Source organism: Neofelis nebulosa, chromosome 14 (genome assembly GCF_028018385.1).
Source record: "Neofelis nebulosa isolate mNeoNeb1 chromosome 14, mNeoNeb1.pri, whole genome shotgun sequence".
NCBI classification, from domain to species: Eukaryota; Metazoa; Chordata; class Mammalia; order Carnivora; family Felidae; genus Neofelis; species Neofelis nebulosa.
This window is the reverse complement of record NC_080795.1, coordinates 22820970-22842214: the sequence shown is the minus strand read 5'-3', so window position 1 is coordinate 22842214 and position 21245 is coordinate 22820970. Positions and strand designations below refer to the sequence as shown.

The 21245-nt window shown below is 41.4% G+C and overlaps 1 long non-coding RNA gene across 1 annotated transcript in view; it reads right to left on the bottom strand.

Moving 5' to 3' along the window:
- Window positions 1–21245, bottom strand: part of LOC131495063 (uncharacterized) — a 62825-nt gene that overhangs the window by 29551 nt on the left and 12029 nt on the right. The window lies entirely within an intron of this gene.

Genomic DNA, 21245 nt, shown 5'->3' with positions numbered 1-21245 from the left:
TTTTTTAATGTTTTATTTATTTTTGAGAGAAAGAGAAACAGAGTACTAGCGGGGGAGAGACAGAGAGAGAGAGAGAGAGAGAGAGAGAGAGATTGAGAATCTGAAGCAGGCTTCAGGCTCCGAACTGTCAGCAGAGAGCCTGACGTGGAGCTCAACTCACCAACTGTGAGATCATGACCTGAGCTGAAGTTGGACGCTTAACCGACTGAGCCACCCAGGTGCCCATGTCAATATCTTTTCTGTTTTCATAGATAAAATGTTAAGACTCTCATGGTTGTCTCTCTCTTGAGAAAGTTTAGTTCTGCACATGGTAGTTCATCTTCCTGTTATGATAGCTTTGTAGAACTCTGGAGTATAAACCAACCTGAAAACCACTTTTTAGGGACCATTAAGGGGCAAAAATTTAAGTTGAGAACTACTTCAATCTAATCTTTTACCTCTACTAATGTCTATCTGAATTGGGTTTAAATTCTGGTTCCTCCACTTTGTAGCCATAGGATTTGGAGCAAGTTATCCACTGCCTTTGTGTCTTGTTTTTTTCTTCTACGATATGTAGTTCATGGGGCTATGATGATTAGACTAATTAATACATGTAAAATCACTTAGAGGCACCTGGGTGGCTCAGTCAGTTGAGCATCTGACTCTTGATTTTGGCTCAGGTCATGATCTCATGGTTCGTGGGTTCAAGCTCCATGTAGGACTCCATGCTGGTGGTGTGGAGCTCGCTTGGGATTCTCTCTCTCACCTCTCTCTGCCCCTCCCCTGCTTGCACATGCATGTACGCTCTGTCTCAAAATAAATAAATAAACTTAAAAAAAATAAAAGCACTTAAGACAATATCTAGCACATAGTAGGGACTCAGCAAATGTTAGTGCAGTTATTATCTGGGATTGTGATCACAGAAGAGCATCTCTTGGAACAGTGTCAGGGTAAAGATATAATGAGTCAGGATTTTGTTATTTCCCCCAAAAGTTAGAAAATACCAATTATGAATGGTTTTGTGAAGCCATAAACATTACTCTTTAAAGTGAATTACTCACAAGCAACCCAATTAAAATATGGGCAAAGAACTTAGACATTTTTCCGAGGAGGATATACAAATGGCCAATACGCACATAAAAAGATGTTCAAAATCATTGGTCATTAGGGAAATGCAAATCATAACTACAATGAAAACCACTTCACATTCACTAGATTGGCTATGAGAAAGAAAGAAAGAAAGAAAGAAAGAAAGAAAGAAAGAAAGAAAGAAAGAAAGAAAGAAAGAAAGAAAGAAAGAAAGAAAGAAAAAGGAAGGAAGGAAGGAAGGAAGGAAGGAAGGAAGGAAGGAAGGAAGGAAGGAAATAGGTATTCTTGAGGATGTGGAGAAATTGAGTCATGGTGATATGTAAAATGTTGCATTCTCTGTGGAAAACACATTAACAGTTCCTCGAAAAGTTAAACAGAATTACCATATGCCCTAATAATTCTAATCCTAGAAATATACCCCCAAAAAATTAAAAATAGCTATTGAAACAGATACAAGTACACCCATGTTCAAAGCAGTGTTACTCACACTAGCCAGAAGTTAGAAACAACCCAAATGTCTATCAACAGATGGATGGATAAACAAAATATGGTATATCCACACAATGGAATATTATTCAGTCCTAAAAAGGAATGAACTACTGATACATACTACAATCTGGATGAAACTTGAAAACATTATGCTAAGTGAAAGAAGCCAGATGCAAAAAGTCACACACTATATGATTCCATTTATATGAAATAACCAGAGTAGGTAAATCCATAGAGACAGAACACAGACTGGTGGTTGCCAGGGGCTGGGGGGCAGAGAGAATTCAGAGTAACTACTTAGTAAGTAGGGGATCTCCTTTGGGGGTTATGAAAATGTTTTGGAACTAGGTAAAGGCACTGGTTGCACAATACTGAGAATGTACTAAATACCACTGTTGTCTAAGTTTTTTTACCCTACTGCAGCCTCAAACACTCTGGTGGTAACTAAATGTTCCTTTTCGTCACTATCTGTCCAGCTCAATGAAACCAAATTGCACTGAGTCTGGCTTTGATGGCTGAACTGCTCATATTAAAATGGTTAATTTTATGTTACATCAATTAACAATTAAAAAAAGCTGAAGTGAATTACTCACGTGCCAGTGAGGGTGATTTTTCAGGGCACTGAATACTTTATTGAAATGGAAGGTAGATTTTCTTTTCTACTATATTTCTATAAGCCTGAGAAAATTTCGCAGAACTACTTTCTTTGCAAGAGAAAAAGGCAAAACAAACTGGTAATAAACTCTGGACTTTGTACTGCTTTTCAAAGTAAAACTGCATTCTCCCTGCCATGGTAGAGCAATACCGTGATCGTGTGGTCCCTCTTGCTCGGTCACAGCATGGATGGTCTGAGCTAGCAATGTACCTGCTCCGGTGGGTGGGTGTGCCCTACTGCCTAGTAATGCACAGGTCCTGAACCTTGCTTGGTAGAAGAGGGAAAGCTAGCCAGATAGTTAGGTTACTGACTTTTTTTTTTTTTTTTTTTTGATGAGAGAAAAATGATTGGCTCTCTTGTTGTAATCTTGTAACATGCTCTTAAATTCCATGTCATAATAGCATCGCGAGTGCTTTAATCTAGAAGGGTAACTAGTTTTGGGGGCCGGGGGGACGATTTGAAGCACCAAGGCTGGGCAGTAATAAACAGATGGCGTTCATGAACGTGGGACTTCCACTCATTTTCCATGCATTTCATCAAGCCCAGTGGTAAAGCCTGCACTACTGGAATGGAACGGGTTTCGGAACGATTGTTCAGCTAATCCAAATGCCTCTTTTGACTGCCAACATAGAACTTAGGAAAGCTCAGTGAGATCTGTGGTTTTAACCATATAAAGCCTTCCACTGTCCATGGGCCACATGATATTTTCTGCTACGTCCCATCTCTAATTCATGTGTCACTTCAGTTTAGCTGCCTCTGTCCACATTGTTACTCCATGGGGCTTCCAATTTCCTATCTCCTATCTCTGGTGGCCGTCCAGCTTTTATTACTCCACTAAAGCCCAAATACTCCAGTGGTGACTAAATGTTCTTTTCTTCATTATTTGTGCAGCTCAGTGAAACCAAATTGCATGGAGTCTGGCTTTGGTGCCAGTTGGCTGGCTTCTCTCCAGGTGTTAATTATTGAAGAACTTGTCTTACTATTTGATATTAATTATTTTGTGTGGGCTTCAGTGGAAAAAAGAGTCCAGAAATGGAATGTGACATTAGAAACGGATCCAAACCCTGAATATCCTGCCCGCCAGACCAGCATGTACTGAGCCTTTTAACCCTGGGAGGAATGAGGCAATACTCACCGGTGCCCTGTAGAAACTTAAAACATTGGTACACCTAAAGAAAAATGGGAGCAGCCAAAAGAGGAAGATCACGGGTGTAAAGGACACAGGAAGGTAAAGGCAATAAAAAGGCAATGGCTCTTGGAACATTACCTCTTAACGATCCTTAGTATTAACGTGGACCATAAATGGTTACTTTTTATGCATTTGCTACTAGGAGGCATAATGGTTAAGACCACGGACTTGGGAATCAGAACAGTGTGCGTTTTGATTCAGGCTCTACCAGTTAGTTGTAGAAAGGCAGGCAGTCTAGCCTGATACATTCCTAGTTTCTTCATCTGTAAAATGAGGATAAAATTGGCCACAGAATGTCTTTATTATGAGGAACGTTTCAGTTAATGTATGCCAGTTTCCCTCCACAGAATAAGTAAGCAAAAGCAGTAACTGATACCTGTTACCATAATTATTCTAGTAGCTACTGTTTCTATAGTGCTTTACCTCTTCTCCTTCTCTTTTTGGATAACTTTATGGAAAAGGAGCCTTGCTGAGGTACCCAAGATGACCTCCTCACTTAATTTTGAGCTTTTAGTATGGTGCTAACCAAGTATGCTTAAAACAAATGTCCATTTTTTTGGTTTGGTTTGTACTAGACTCAGGCTGAGCTCTGAGATGCTTGGCTGGTAAAGGGAAAAAGGATTGAACTGACTCTTGGGAAGTCAGCACTGTGGAGCCAAGAGACCACCCAGGAGATTGTGCAGCAGGCAGATGCCAGGGAAGGTGCCAGGGGGCAAAAACAAGAGCTGATAAGACAGATAAGTGGGAGACATGGTGGAGCCTGAAAGATGGCCTGCACAGTGGTCCCCAAGCTGGAGCCCTAATGGAAAACTCAGTTTCCCACCTCTGTGTTTCTTCCCTGTGTGTCTCCTTTACTACTTTGGTCATAAAGTGTGTAGAGTTTGCCCCCATAATGAGCAGGTCCCTGGGACACCAGCAGTGTGTCCTTTGATTTAACTCAATTCTAACACTCTACCCGGAGATAGCATCAGATTACACAGCGTAAGGTCTTGGTCCGACAAGGCTGCCCCCCTCCACACCCACACTTCAGATGCCAGGTGCAGGCTCAAGCTGTCACCTGTGCTTCCGACCAACCAACTATAGATTGGAGGCTCCTATAACCTCGTCCTTGGGATCAACTAATTTGCTAGAGCAGGTCTCAGAAGTCAGGGAAACAGTTTACTTATGTATACTGTTTATTACCCAAAAATGTGATAAAGGATACCAATGGAAGAGATATATAGAGGTATGTGGGAAGGGGCAGAGAGCTTCAATGTCCTGTCCAAGCGTGCCTCTCTCCCAGAACCTCCACTTGATCACCAACAAAGAAGTTCACCAAACTCCATACTTTGGGGATTTTATGGAGACTTCATCATGTAGGCATGATCAGTCATTAACTCCATTTTCGGCCCTTCTCCCTTAAGACAATGGGCGTGGGGCTAAAAATTCCACACTTCTAATCATGGCTTGGCCCTTCCTGTGACTAGCCCTCATTCAGAAGACATCCTAAAGTCCACCCAGAGTCACCACATTAGGTGATACTCCTATCACCCAGGAAAATTCAAGAGTTTCAGAAGTTCTGTGCCAGGAATATATATTTTTCATTAGCTCACAAACACTTTACCCTGGAGTACACAAAAACTTTCCCATAGACATGCATCTCATAGACAGCTTTAGGAAAAACATGTTCCTAAACATCAACATCTATAAACAATAGTCCCCCCTTTATCCATGGAGGGATCCATTCCAAGACCCACAGTGGATAACTGAAACAAGTTAGTACCAAACCTTAATATATACTATGCTTTTTCCCATACACACACATTTACGATTAAGTTTAATTTATAAATTAGGCACGGTAGGAGATTAGCAACACTAACTAATAATAAAAGGGAACAACTGTAACATATGCTACAATAAAAGTTATTTGAATGTGGTCTCTCTTTCTCAAAATGTCTCATTGTGCTGTACTCGCCCTACCCCTTGTGATAACATGAGATGATAAAATGCCTGTGTGATGAGGTGAAGTGAGGTGGATGATGTAGGCATCGTGATGTAGTGTTGGGCTACTATTGACCTTCTGACCATACGTCAGAGGGAGGATCGTCTACTTCTGGACAGCGGTTGACCATGGTAACTGAAACCGCAGAAAGCAAACTGCAGAGGAGGGGGGACTACTACGTCCACTTCTTAATATGTCTTTGCCCAGTGGGGACCCTGGCAGCAGGAAGATGCTCATTTTCCACCTCTCTTTTCATAATTGTCCCTCTTCCATTGTACAGAAAAAAGAGATACTTCATCTCTAATCTGACTACTCTGCACTGTCCTGGGTCCGACAAACCTCTGGGGTGCCTAACAAAGGGACAACTTGACAGATTGTCTTTGTGTTAGTGTGGAGAAGGTGAGTGGTTCTAAGGATCAGGTAACACATATTTTTCAACTCAGGTGTTTTCCACATGTTTACTTTCAATGAAACTGAAGGATGACATTTTTGAGCTGTAAGCTACTCATTAAAAGTGATCTTTAATGACAGAACGCTCTAGTGGAGTTCAAAGTGTTGAGGGACTTTGTTGTAACGAAATATCTTCCATTTCATACACGTATTTACTTGAACAATTTCCTCAGTGCTCATATAAAATAAGGAATAAAATTTATACTAACCCTATCTCATTATAGGAATAAGTATATTTATTCATGGCTGTATGAATGAGTTTTTAAAAAAATCCCAGCTAACTCATTAAGAGCTATATTTCAGGACCATTCTCACACCCCTAACCCCCTTCCCTCAGGATACCCCAGGGACTCCCACTACTGAGATACCTTCTCAAAGGTTCTGTGATGTAAGAGAAGCATTTATTCTACTGCCCCCCCTTTCTTGGGAATGTGCACACTGGCTGCTGGGCTGGCTGAATTTACAGGCAACCCACTGTGATTCTCTTCAGCCCTTTCACAGTTCAACTGAATAAAGGAAAAGTCCTGATTTTTCCAATGAGAATGTGGCATAAGTGGTTTATTGAACCCTCAGAACTTGGTTAATTACAAATACAAACTAGTTCAATCTTTTTATCCAATTGTTGCCTTTAAGCATACTCTGTCAATAATACTCTGTCCTACAACTTTTGGGTCACTTTGGGCTTTTAAAAAGTCAGATCTAGTTGAGTCTAAAATGAAGTCTCATATCCAAATTAGTGATTGACCTGTATTATTCTGTTGACAGTTCCTCTCTCCCACTAAATAGTTCATTAAGACAAACACTTTTCACTACTTGGCCCATCCTCAGATGAGGCCACAGGTGCTTAATGCAGTGGTTTTCAAAATGTTTGTTTATGCCCCCACACCCACAAAAAATGCTGTAAACTTTGTAACTCTCATGCTTTAAAAAAAAAACGACATCAGAAATTTTTTTATCAGGGTGGCACAGTTGGTTAAGCGTTGGACTCTTGATTTCAGCTCAAGTCATGTTCTCACGGTTGGGAGATCAAGACCTACGTGGGGCTCTGTGCTGACAGTGTGGAACCCGCTTGGGATTCTCTTTCTCGCCCTCTCTCTCTGCCCCTCCCCCACTCATGCTCTCTCTGTCTCTCTTAAAATAAACAAACTTAAAAAAATTTTTTTATCATCGATATGATTTGATGCAAATAATGCCATTTCCATTGGAGTATAAATATTGGTACTTAATACGATCATATTACCCTTCTGAATATATTCACTGAACTACAAACACCATAGTTATTTTTCGACCACTGTCATCCATTTGCAATACATGGAAACACTTCTTTCGTGGTGGGAAATTTGCGATGTTCCTCTGCCTCCTTGAACTTATATTTCCACCCCACCTCTCCCATTGAATTTCACCCTCTCATCTTGTTACGCTTGGAAGTTTTGTTAACCACTCTATCATAATTTTCTATGATAAAAATATGCATATGAGTTTAAATGTTTCGATTTCCTATGTCTCTAAGACTTAAAGGTTAAAAATGTATTGTGGAATGAGTTATCAAATATTGTTAGGATTCACTTGCTCGAAATGGCATACACATAGTAAAATATTTAATAAATATTAGACATAAAACATACAATTTGACTGGAAATGTGCTTCAGAGAGCTTCCGACTTCTTCCCCAGCATGTGGCGCCTGTAGACAGCAAAGTAAATTCCAGGAAAGGAGCTTCTTCTGTTATGCCCAGAATTCGTGATCCCCAAAGACCACCAGGGAGCCAAGTCCGATGCAAAAGCAAAGAGCCTTTATTCGAGCTAGCTCAAGCTCAATCCTCTACCTACACCGTGGCAGCAGTGAGATACCGGAGAGAAAGCGGGTTTCAAGAGCACAAAGATTTTTTAGGGATCATGGCCTTAGCCGATTGGCTGGGGAAGGGTCGTGGCCTCAGCCGATTGGCTGGGGAAGGATAGAACAATGGCTGCCAAGGTGTGGTCCCAGATCAGCAATTATCAGTGTCACCTGGAACTTGTTAAAAATGCAAATGTTGGGCTTGGTGGTCACAGACCCACTGAATCAGAAACTCTTGGGGTGGGGCTCAGCAATCTGTGTTTGAACAAGTCTTCCAGGAGATTCTGATGCACCTGACGTTTAAGAACCACTCTGTCTGAGGAGGGTCTCTAACATGTTTGGCCTCAGTGTATACAGAACGTTTCTCACTGGTCACCTATTAACCATTGGCTGTCAGCCTTGCTGTGCTATATAAATACCTAGCACCAAACACCATCCCCAGAGACTCTGATTTAATTGCTTTGGGGAGAGGTAAAATGCTCCCAGGTCATTCTAAGCCTGGACAGGGTTGAGGGCTCCTGCCTCTGGCCCCTACCTGAGAGAAGCCCTCCCTCTTCTACTCACACTTTCCACGACTCTCACACTCCCCACGCCTCTCACACTCCCCTTCCTCCCACCTTAGACTTCAGAAGAATGCATCGATCGGTAGCCTGCTTTCTTAGAAAACATAAGTTACTCAAGGGGAGGAGGTTTGAGCGGGAACTTCTTTCTGCAGCCAGGCCATGTTGGGGACATAGTCACTAGTCGGCCTGCCTAGGTCTGCTCTTTGACTTCCTCTTTGGGAATGGAGCTGAGCGACAGTGGGTTTGGAAGAAGCCCAGGCTGGGGCCAGAACAGCTGTGCCTCAGTCCTGTGCCGGAGACTACCTTCTTCGGTGTGTCACTTCCCTCTTTGAGTCTCCACTTCCTGCCTTTGTACCCTGGAGATAATATAATTGACGCCCTGTTTCCTGGGCAGAGTTTCACCTAAGATCATGTAAAAATGCCTTGCATGCATCAAAACCAAGATACAGGCGTTAATTACTGTTATGAGTAAAGGAGAGAAATGCTCTCTGACCATTTGGCCTTTGACCTCGGAAACCCAGAATTTAAATAGCTGTTTGATAACTAGAATGCTGATTTAACCAGACCTGTCTGGTATCACTTTAGGCTTATTGGTATCTGAGATATTAAAATAAATGTATTTTTCTGAAGAAAAAGGAGGGTCCTTGAGGGATCCTTAAAGTCCTCTTAAAAACAAAATGAAATGGATTCTTCATTCTTCATTCTTCAAGCCTAAATGGTTCAATGTTCATCACATGAGAAGTTAGTTCTCGGCCCCCAGCTAAGACCTGCTCCCCAGAAGAAAGGCAAACCACCCCCTGGACAGCCAGGAATGAATTTGTGAGTCACAGAATCATGCCCTGTGTGCATATAGCCGGGCAGCTTTTGGTTTTGAGGACTTTTCATCCTAGGCCTTTGGAAAGAGAGAGAGAGAGAGAGAGAGAGAGAGACCTACAGAGTAAACCGACACAAGGAAATAAGCAAGTGAGGGAAGAAGGGATCAGAAAACTACAAGAATGCAGCGTGTTTGAAGTCTCCCCATCTTGATTCCATCAGTTAAATCCCCTGGAGGACACACAAAGTGAGGGGGTGTGTTTGTCCTCCGGCCCTGGGTGGGTCTGGGGGGAGGTGGAGGTGAGGTGGGGCTTGCCCTCCGCTGACAGATCCTAGTCTCCGCTGCACTTTGAAGTTGACCTGAATGATCCTTTCATCAAGTTCTCAGTATCACTGTGGCTATAATTTAAACTTGAAACAGGAACAAAGTGTTTTTACTATTGAGTAAATCCTCCGTCAGAAGAGCGGATTCTCCCTGTGCAGATGGCGTCTCTCTGCTTCTCTTCCTGGTGGTGCGTTTAGCCTCCACCCTTCACACACAAAGGTTGGAAAACCATCACTCCATAGAGCAAGTCAACAAAATATACACCAGGACTGACCATGGCGTCTAAACAGTGAGAGTGCCATTCTAAAGTTTTCCCTCCCTCCCCTCCTTTCTTGCTTGCTCCTTTTCCTTTTCCCTTTGAAAACTAAGTTTTCATTCTTTTGTTGTCTTGTCGATCATTGCAATCACTTGGGGCTTTATAAAACATCGAGAGTCTTGGTGTCCCATTCCAGGTGACACAATCAGAATCTCTGGAGAGAGAACAATAAGCCAGCACATCTCTATCTAGGCAGACTCTGTCATAGCTGCTAACTGGTTGCCCTGTGGTCAGGGGTCCATCCAGGGACCCTGAGCTGTGGCCAAGGCAGGTGGGCTTCAGGAGGCACATGGGGTGACTTCAGAGTTGTGATCTGGGCAAACTCCATAAGACATATTTGTTACAGTGCTCCTTCCTATCCGTCCTCTTCTTACCACTGGGGAATTTTATTTTACTTTTTTTTTTTTTTAACGTTTATTTATTTTTGAGACAGAGAGAGACAGAGCATGAACGGGGGAGGGTCAGAGAGAGAGGGAGACACAGAATCTGAAACAGGCTCCAGGCTCTGAGCTGTCAGTACAGAGCCCGACGCGGGGCTCGAACTCACGGACCGCGAGATCGTGACCCGAGCCGAAATCGGACACTTAACCAACTGAGCCACCCAGGCGCCCCAGCCACTGGGGAATTTTAAAAATATATCCTAATCAGGTCATGCTTACTCCAGCTTATAATCCTTTAGTTAATGCCCTATCTTTTTAGATAAGGGTCAAAATCCTTAATGTGGCTTACATGGAGAGGTAGGGAACAGATTTTTTTTTTTTTTAAATGGGAAAAACTAATAGCAGAACTGTGTACTTGGGGACCCGTGTTCTGGTTTGGATTCTGCATAATCTTATCAGTCCTGTGACTTCTTCGGCCTCAATTACCTTACTGTAAAAGTATATGGTTGGATAAGATGATCTCTAACTCAGCTTTAACATTCAGAGATCTCTTGGGTCTGTATCACTATTTGGGGGACAAGAAGTCGTTCCAGGGTAGGGGATAGGATTTGGTGGGAGCAATTTGGGTCATGAATATGTTCACCTCATATTAATTGATGAGAAGTAAAAGTGAGAAATCGGTGGTAATAAGGATCCTATGTTCAAGATCTTGACCAAGTCTTGGTGTTGTAGACAACAAACAAAGCAAACATGCTCCTTCTGGCTTATGATGCCACAATCAAATGGTTCTAATGAAAATTGGGATTCTGAGACTGTCCTTTCAAAGGAATAATTCTAAAGCCTGCTTATATAAGCGTGTCCAGGTTTTAGCTCAGTGAGTACGTGGTAAGTGCTGAAATAATTGAGTCGCAAACAAACTGCGAGAATTGGTACAAGTGGAAATGATGTGAAACTAACTACCAAGAGAAAATTAAAAGTTTCTAGGGATGACTGGTCACATTGCAGCTTTTAATAGTCATCTCCAGACTAGATGAAATAGCGTGTCAACAATTCATTGGTTGGATGATGATAATGACTCTTGTAAATTGATGAAGAGGCTTGAATTGCAATTTTTAAAGCAAGTTCAGAAATACTTCATTCACTTCCACTGGGCAATGTGTGTGTCCCTAAGGTCAAAGATGAGATCCATCACTTTGACATACTTGGGGCTTTAACCGATTCAAACTAATCCATGGTGGTAGATGGAGGCCAGTTTGGGGATGGAAGACGGCTCAAAGACTCTTTCATCTGTTATCCGACTTGCATCCCCCATCTACTCTCCAGTTTGCCCCCAGTGTGCCAGAATGCCCTTCTCTTGTGCATGCCAGACTTTCTCTATCATCATTCAATCATTTTACCTTCACCAAGAATGATGTCCTTTATTGGGTAGATAGGGGCTGATGACTTCTGATTCTTAATGCTTATTTAACCTTTCCATCTTCTGTGCTGCCATATTATAAATACCACTATCATAAGACTTAGAGTATTAGTTGTGTCTGTCTGGCCCTATGGATTCTATATTTCTTTATAGCAGACATCATCACTCTCTTATGTTCTTCTCTCCTACATCTATCACAATGCCCAGCATATAACTGTTACTCATAAATGCTTAGAGAACAAGAATTATAGTGATGGTGGGCAGGGTGGTTGTGGGGAGTGTTCATTACCATCTCATAAGGACTTTTATTCTGAATTATTTTATAACAGTTAAAATACTACATATTGACAATGACAATATAGCAGGATGTAATACAATTTGAATATTAGTGAGTAAAACAGAAAAATGCTGTGTTGGAAATATTTACTTTAAATGACAGTGTTTAAGGAAGAGAAAACAAACTGGTTTAAATAGAGGGGAGTGAGGAAGTGTTCTCTAAAGAAAGAACTTGAGTGTTTCTAGGAGTCCCTCACACCTCTCAGGTCAGGTAACGTTTCAGAGCACATGGGCTTCTTTTTTCTAGCGTTGCCCATTCTTTTTTTTTTTTTTTTTTAAGTTTATGTATTTATTTTGAGAGAGAGAGAGAGAATGAATGGGGGGGGGGGAGGGGGAATAAAGGATCTGAAGCAGATTCTGTGCAGACAGCCTGACAGGAGCTCAAACTCAAAACCATGAGATCATGACCAGAGCCAAAGTCGGACACTTAACTGACTGAGCTACCCAGGCACCCTTAGACTTGCCCATTCTTATGTGTTCCCATTTATATAGGATAATTTATCAGCTGACAAGGAAGGGAGGAGGAGGAGTAGAAGAGGATGAGGTAAAAGATCACCTGGGGGTATTGGAGCAAGTTAGAAGGAAGGAGCAGGGGTTGTTATGGGTTGAATTGTGTCTCCCCAGATTAATCTATTAAAGTCCCGAGAAGCTCAGGTGTGCCCTTATTTAGAAATGTCATGGGTGTAATTAGTTATGTTAAGATGAGGACTTTAGTGTGGCCCCTGGTGTCTCTTTATTTTAAAAAGGGGAAATTTGGACGCGGAGACACGCATACAGGAAGAACACCATGTGGACATGAAGACGGCCATGTACAGGCAAGTAGACAGTACTGGGACAAATCCTTCCCTCACAGCCCTCAGAAGCAATGGACCTGCTGACAACTTGATTTCAGACTTATGGTCTTCAGAACTGTGAGACAACAAATTTCTGTGGTTTAAGCCAGTTTGTGGTGCTTTGTTACAGCCGTCCTAGCAAATTAATCTAGGAATGGAAGAGGATGTGTGTGTGCATGTGAAGGAATAGTTTCCTAAAATGGAATGAACTGAGCTGTGAACTGTGAACTACAAAAATATGGGACGGGACAGCTGATCAAAGACTGTTCCGAGGAAGGCGAGGACATTGAATCAGTTCCCGGTGCTAGCCAGCAGATGGCGTTGTTGATCGGAACAGCTTTCCGGTGGGGGAGAAAGCCCGTGGGTCTTTCCAATTTCTCAGCTGTTGGCAAGTGGAGTGGCCAGAAGTGGTTATTGCTGGACATGCAGACCACAGCTAAGCTGTGTCCAGCATCCTCTGTGATTCTTGGAAAACTGCAAACAGGGACTTGTGGGAAATATTTCTGGTGGTTATAACCAGATGGGTGAGCAGTGTGGTATGTGCATGGAATTTTAACTTTTGCTGCCTCTGAATAAAGGGCAAACTTCTAGGGGTTTGTGGCTGCGGCTGTGCTGTTGTTCTCTTTGCATAGCGTTTTGCACAAAGTCAGAACGTAGTTGTTCTTTGTGACAACAATTTTATCCTTTCAATAGAAGCTTACTAAAAAGATCATTTTTTTCTTAAAAATTACATTTTTAAGTCAATAGTATGTACGAGGCCTATATTTGCATCTACTTAATTCTTTCAAGTATGCTCCTATTTTCTTCTTAGAATATTATTAACTACCATTTTAATATAAAAATTTCAATATCTATATTAAAAAAGAATCCCAACAGTGACCAAGAAATAATAATAAGTGTTTACAAAGCACTTTTGCACGAAGTCATCACCACAGGCTTTATGGCCTGTTTTACAGATGAGAAGAATTGAGACTCCTAGAATTTAAGCCCAAGTAGAGAGTAGCAGAAGAAAAACCAAACCTCGTACTTTCAACCCCCGATTCAATATGCTCTGTCATTGCTTAAATATTTAAGAATTTAAGCAACTATTGAAAATGTAAGTCAAAACCACAGTGAGATATCCCCACACCGGTCAGAATGACTACTTATCAAAAAGACAAGAAATGGTAAGTTTTGGCGAGGTTGTGGAGAAAAGAGAATCCTGTGCACCGCTAGTGGAACGTAAATTGGTGTAGCCACTCTGGAAAACAGTATGGAGGCTCCTCAGAAATAAAAATACCATATGATTCAGCAATTAATTCTACCTCTCAGTGTTTATCTGAAGGAAATGGAAACGCTAACTGGAAAAGATATCTGTACCCCCATGTTCATTGCAGCAACCAGAAGTGCCCATCAATGGATGAATGGATAAAGCAGTTGTGATATGTATGTATGTATACATAGGCATGCATACATATATACAATGGAACATGATTCACCCATTAAAAAAAGGAAGAAATCCTGCCATTTGTAACATCAGGGAAGGACCTTGAGGGCATTACGCTAAATGCGACAAGTGAGACAGAGAAAGGCAAATATTATGATCTTACTCATATGTGGAATCTAAAAACAAAAACTGAACTCACAGGTACAAAGAACAGATTGGTGGTTACCAGAGGTAGAGGGTGGAGGGAGAGCAAAATGGGGGAAGGTGGGTCAAAGGTACAAACTTCCAGTTAGAAAGTAAATAAGTCATGGAGATAATAACGTACATCATGGTGACTATAGGTAATAATACTATGTTGTATATTTGCTAAGACAGTAGATCTCAAGAATTTGTAACTGAAAAAAAGAATGAAAGGAACTGTTAATAGAAAATTACACCACACGGTTTAATGTCCCCAGTTTTTAATGATCGAACTATGTGCTATTTGTCAAGATATTTATCATAAATAGCCCATGAAATTTTAATAGAAGTCCACTTGTTAATTATATAATTAGCTGTGAGTAGGAAAAAAAATGTAGGCTGTTGAAATTGCACAGAACGGGTTTGGATCTCTCTAGTTTGGGCAAGTTATTTAACGTCATCAAACTATAATTTCCTTAACTGTCAGAAATAAACAGTAATATTTGACCTCGTAAGCTTTCAAAAAATAAGATGCATTAAGTCTCTAATGTAGTTCCTGGAATCCAATAGTCCTTTATAAATGGTAGCTCCATAATTCCCCATAAATAAGAGAGTATCTGGAGGTCTAGCGTGCAGAGAACATGTTTTCGCTCAAGCAAATGACTAGGATCGAGGTCAAAGTCATAATACGCAGCCACGGAGAGACTTGACACCCACACAGGGCTGCCGGGCAGTCAGCGAACGTGCTCACTTCCCACTTAGAACTAAATGGGGTAGCAACATTCCTCTGCCTTGAAGGGGCACATTTCTCTCTGGCTTGTCACATGTCAGGCACTTCTCAGGGCTTTGTGCCTTGCACTGACTAAGTGGGAGTTTTGAATGTAGGAAGCAAGAACAATTTGCTATAAAGGTCCCTGCCGTGGATGGGAGGAGGTTATTTTACCGTAAAAGGAGCAAGTTACATGACTTCTTTAATGTCATCCAGATGATTTTCCCCTTTCCATTTTTTCAGCTTTGCTTACAATTCCACAGTATTTCTTAGCAGCACAGGCTTAACTTGGCACCATCCATAGCTTCACCCATCATAAACAATGATTGCAGGGCAGAAGCTTTCTGGCTGTGCCTTTTTAATTTCAGAACTGCATTTTATATGAACCCCTTACATATGGATGAATGCTATGTAGTTTACAAAGTGTTTAATGGACATTAGTTCACAGAATTTTCGAGTAGATGTATTGGCTAGGGGTCGGCCAGACATTTTCTGGAAAGGCCCAGGTAGTGAATATTTTTGTTTTACAGGCCCTGTAGTTTCTATGCGCTGCAACTACTCAGCTCTTTCCTTGTAGCATGAAAGTAGCCATACACAATATGTAAGCAAGTGGGTATGGCTGTATTCCAATAAAACTTTATTTATGGACACTGAAATTTGAGATTCGTTTAATTTTCACACAACACAAAATAACTTTTGGAATTTTTTCCTTAGCCCACAGGCCGTATGAAAATAGTTAGAATTTGTCTATCCCTGAACTAAAAGATTATAGTCACAGAATCAGTGTTAGAGCTGCTGGAGACCTTATAGACCTTCTCTAGGTGCTTCCTTTTATAGCTAGGATTCTGAAGCACAGAGAAATGAAATACATTCCTCAAAGTCATATGGCTAGTGAGTTACAAAGACAAAACTATAATCTCTATCTCCTGATTCCCAAATCAGACTAAAAAAAATTTTTGGATGTTTGTTTTTATTTTTGAGAGAGAGAGAGAGAGACAGAGCACGAGCTGGGGAGGGGCAGAGAGAGAGAGAGAGAGAGAGAGAGAGAGAGAGCATCTGAAGCAGACTCCAGGCTCTGAGCTGTCATCACGGAGCCCTATGCAGGGCTCGAACCCACAAACCACGAGATCGTGACCTGAGCCCAAGTTGGACACTTAACTGACTGAGCCACCAGGCACCCCACCTAAATCAGATTTTTTTAAAAAAACATGTCATTCTTCAATAATTGCCATGACTTGCACACATCCATGCAAGCCTCTATAATGAACTTGTAATTAATCTGTGGACAGAAATGTCTGCCTCCACATTAGCCCTTCTGACCTCAACTGGGAGAGACTTGGATTCTGCAAAATGACTTCCTCAGCTGTTGCTTGCAACCTGCTCTTAGGGTCAAGGATAGCAAGTGAGACCTCTCTCATGACTTAAACTGCTACTTAAGTTAAATGTTAAAAATTTTGAGCTAAAAGGGTCCTTAGAGATTTTCTTGGCTCACACCATAAAATTATATGGGGGAAATTAAGATCCAGAGAGCCTAAATGAACTACCCACAACCACTCACTTCTGGATCTAGAAACCAGGTCTTTGGACTCCCAGTACAGAGCTGTTTGCATTGTACCATATTGCCTGACACAATAGTTTATGTAAAGGTATGTTACTACTCGTAATTAAAGTGTACCTTTTGTTTTAAAGTCCAGAGAACAAATACAATAATTACCATTAATTGCCCACTCTTTGTTATATACCAAGAACTTACCAGGCATTCATACACTGCAGAATTTAATTCTTTCCTTATTTATCTCCACTTTATAGATCAGGAAGCCTAGGCTTGAAGAGTTTACAATAATTAATTCATGTTACATAGCTAATATGTGATAGAGCCACAGTTCAAATCTACTTTTCTCTTTAAAATCTGAGCTCTTCACTTTCCACGGCACGTCTGTTGGGTGCTTTTGTTTTAAAGCCACAGAAATCACAACCCAAACTGGCACAAATAAGAAGGATGGGGGACAGGGGACTGAAAAGAGGAAGTATGACTTCAAGCATCATTCAGTCCAAACCCTGTGATTCCTGGCTCTGCCTTCCCTGGCTTGTTGGCTAAGATCTCAAGCTGGCTTCACATAGGCCATCCTGTGTCCTCATCCACATCCAGTAAGGGCAAAAGGTGAAACCAAATCGTGTATGGAACAATGTGTATCCCAATGCTGGAGCTCTGATTGGGCAATTCCTGGACTGGTCCACAGGCTGAGGGTGGAATTAACCCTCAGAGCTCATCCCTGGAGCTAGGAGGGAAGGGGTGCTCCCTCCATGAAAGAAAATCTGAGGGCTTCAGAAAAAGAAGAGGGGAAGAATGGTTTTTTTAAAAAATTTTTAATGGTTATTTTTGAGAGAGAGAGAGAGCAGAGGAGGGGAAGAGAGAGAGGGAGACACAGAATCGGAAGCAGGCTCCAGGCTCTGAGCTGTCAGCACAGAGCCCGATGCAGGGCTCGAACTCACGAATTGCAAGATCATGACCTGAGATGAAGTTGGACACTTAACTGACTGAGCCACCCAAGAGGCCGAAGAATCAATGTTTTTTGAGCAACCAATGAATTTCTCTACTACTTCTGTATTTTTTTCTCCCCCATTCCACGTTTACTTAATTGATATTGTCAAAAATGCAAAACTGGCAGCATAAACCTTGGCAGTTGTGTTCTTGACCACTCGCTAGAAGGTGATAAGGGGAGAACTGCTACAGCACATTGAGTACACCAATCTTAAACAAGCTTCTTTGGATACTTACCTGCATTTTTGGCATTGTTAAATGAATATATATGAGCCTATCCCCAAAAGTATTCAAGCTTTTCCTAGTGGCTAAATCCGCACTTCCCAGGAAGAAAGTAAAGGAACTAATGGTGACCCAGTGCTACTCTTTATAACTAGGAATTGTATAACTACTCAGTCTTTGTGTCTAAGAATTCATCATAAATCAGTCTCCAACTTGTCTGGCCAGGTCCAATGTCAGTGTCTCCAACATCCCCCTGTCTGCCTCCATTCAGGACCACTCTTGTCACAACAAACTGCAATAACTTTACAGGTCTAGTGTCTCCATTAGACTTTAGTCTCCTTAGGAAAGGGCCATTTTTTACCCATTTTTGGTTTTCAGCCTGGAGAAGCATCTGTCCCACAGATAGTAAATGCCTGTATCCCAGAGAGCAGTGAGCCAGCACTGTATCCCAGTGCTCAGAGCCAGCACTGAGGAGAGAGCTGGGCTTGTGCCCATGGAATACTGGGGTAGCCGTGTAGCTCCTGGGAACCTCCCCTTCAACAAAATGAGAAAATTAACAACATCCGCCTCACAGGATGAACCAAAAAGTGGGCTATAAAATGTAAAGTGAGGAAAGTGCTATCTCTTTAAATTTTTCATTAATTCTAAGCTGCACATTTTCCCCTGTTTTAACATCTCCAAAACTGAGATCCATTCTTGCAATGGACTGAACATGTATGGTCCCCTCAAATCCATATGCAGAACCCTATTGCCCAAGGTGTTGGTATGAGGACATAGGATCCTTAGAAGGTGCTTAGGCCGTGAGGGTTGAGCCTTCACGAATGAGATCAGTGGTCTTATAAAAAAGACCCCACAAAGCTCCCGTCCCCCTTCTGCCATGTGAAGTTCCAGTTCTAAGGCACTGTCTAGGAGCCAGAAAGCAGGCCTTCACCAGACACCAAAGCTGCAAGCCCTTCCATCTCGGGCTTCTCAGCCTCCAAAACTGTGAGAAATAAATTTCTGTTGTTTATAAGCCACCCAGTCCATGGCATTTTGTTACAGCAGCCAAGCAGACTGAGATAATCCTGCAATCCATGCATAAATATGCACCATACCTTAATCAATGGTAGTTTTTTTCCTTATGTTTAACGTACCATATTCTAGTGCTGCATGAGATAATGGCGACTCTTACAATCAAAGCTGTCTGATGGTCAACAAAACGTGACTCTGCCTCTGACAGATGCCCCCAAACCAGCCTCAGAACCCACCGTTCTGTTTGTCAACCTCAGGAGGGTCCCTCCACATCCTTCACAGCATTCTGGATGCCTTTAATAACTCTCTAACCATCTCACATTTTCTTTTCTTTAAGATTGTGCTGGTTTCTTTTTCTTTTCTTTTTCTTTTTTTGAGAGAGAGAGAGAGAGAGAGAGAGAGAGAGAAAGAGAATGAGAGAGAGAGACAGAGCATGAGCAGGGGAGAGAGAGAGAATCCCAAGCAGGCTCCAGGCTCGGCATGGAGCCCAATGTGGGGTTCGAACCCACAAACCTGGGATCACGACCTGAGCTGAAATCAAGGCACTCAACTGACTGAGCCACCCAGGCACTATCTTATAGTTTATTTGTATCCAAATGCTTTGGGAAATTATTTGTATTTTCATTTCCACATATTATACTAGTTACAGTATTTAGCATAGCACTTAATCTGACTTGTCTTTATTTTCCATTACCATCCCACCACCAGCAGCAAGCTTTAAGTAATGGGAAGAACTCTGTAATGTTTTGGAAAGAATAATTTTAGTTCTAGTCCCCTTTGTCACTAATTAGCTACATGTCTAATCTCTGTCATCTGCTGAATGGGGGTGCCAATATTTTCCTCACAGTTATGCAAGGTTGAGTGAGATCATATATGTGGATGTCCTTTAAAATTACTGCATTCTGGAATCTGATGAACAGAAAGACCTCTGTTCCCCTCTGTAATTTTACTAATCTTGGACAGCTTCCAAAGACAACATTTCAGAAGAAAGGATGACTTTTAAGGTGCATTTGATTACTTCCTATATTCACCCACATGATCACTGGGATGATTCCTGCTCTCCAAACATCTACCAGACATGGGAAACAAAGTGACAGATTGTTACATTTGACTGCACCCAGTCTCCAATAAGTATGTGGACTCAAATGCTCTAAATGTCAGTGTCCCCAGCTTTGTCCCGTCCTGTAGGAACTGTTTCCTTTGCTTGTGCCTGTTAGGGGAGTCTTATCTTGATGTTTGCAAGACAGTGCAAGCTTTAACTTGAGACTGTGAATTTTTTTTCGATGTTATTTACCAGAGGCAAGCTCCCTTTTATATTTGACATTAAAGTAGTAATCATTTATTTGTGGTTTTCTTCTTCTTCTTCTTTTTAACATTGTGCTTGCCTCTATTTTGCACACTATTAAAACTGAGTTTATCTTTTACTTGGTTGTAGGAGTGGAAGGGGACATTAGGACGCTAGTAGATATTAGTGCCTACTGTGTGCTCATTACACACATCCCCTCATTTCTGTAGACATCTCACAGTAATCTGAAAAGGCGTAGCACTCTGTGTTTGAGATGAGAGCACTGAGGCGATCGGTCAGAAATCATAGAATCAAACTGGACCGAAACCTCCTGAGCACAGACCCCTGACCTTCCTGGCTCTGGTTTTTGGTTTTGGTTTTGTCTAGGTATAAGGAAAAGGGCAGTGGGGGAAAAAAAAGGTATTTGAGCAGACATTTGACATTATATGTTTAATCCTTGTAAACCAGAGATGATGTTCTTCCACTCTCTGTGTCACTTCATTTCATGTTTTATTCCTGAAAATGAATTTAGTGGATCATTTTCCTTTCCTTTGTTTCTGGAACAATTCCAGATTCTTGTGGCATTACAGAATAAGCCTCCAGCTAAAGGCATTCCATAAACGAGACAGCCTTAGGGAAGAAGAGGGGATAACTTACACGAATGTGTTCGTACAAAGCTGCTAATAAAACCTACAGCACAGGTAAAAGTCAAAGGGTGTAATTTGCTGACAAAGATTTTTAGTACCAACCACCAAGAACTTAAAAAATAAAACATTTTAAAACTGTATATTATTTGGTTAAATTGCAAAGCTGAGACTTAACTAAAGAGTAAAACAAAAATGAATTTGCAACTTGAGATTTATTTGTATAAATAATGACAAAGAAAGAATTTCTTTTTGACTTTAGGGTCCCGTAGAGTTCATAACATACACTTCTTATAATGTATGAGATGGTTTTTCACTTCACAACTTTTTATTTTGCATTGTCTGACTACTGTTACAGTAAAGGATTTTTTAAAAAACTTTTGTCACTTGTTTCTCTAAAGAGTAGAGGAAATTCCTCTATAAGAAATCTCTATATGAAAAAGGAAGAAAATCAGTCTCTGAAATTCATTAGAAATCTTGGGTTCACAGACACAGAAAACTCTGTATTCCTGGTTT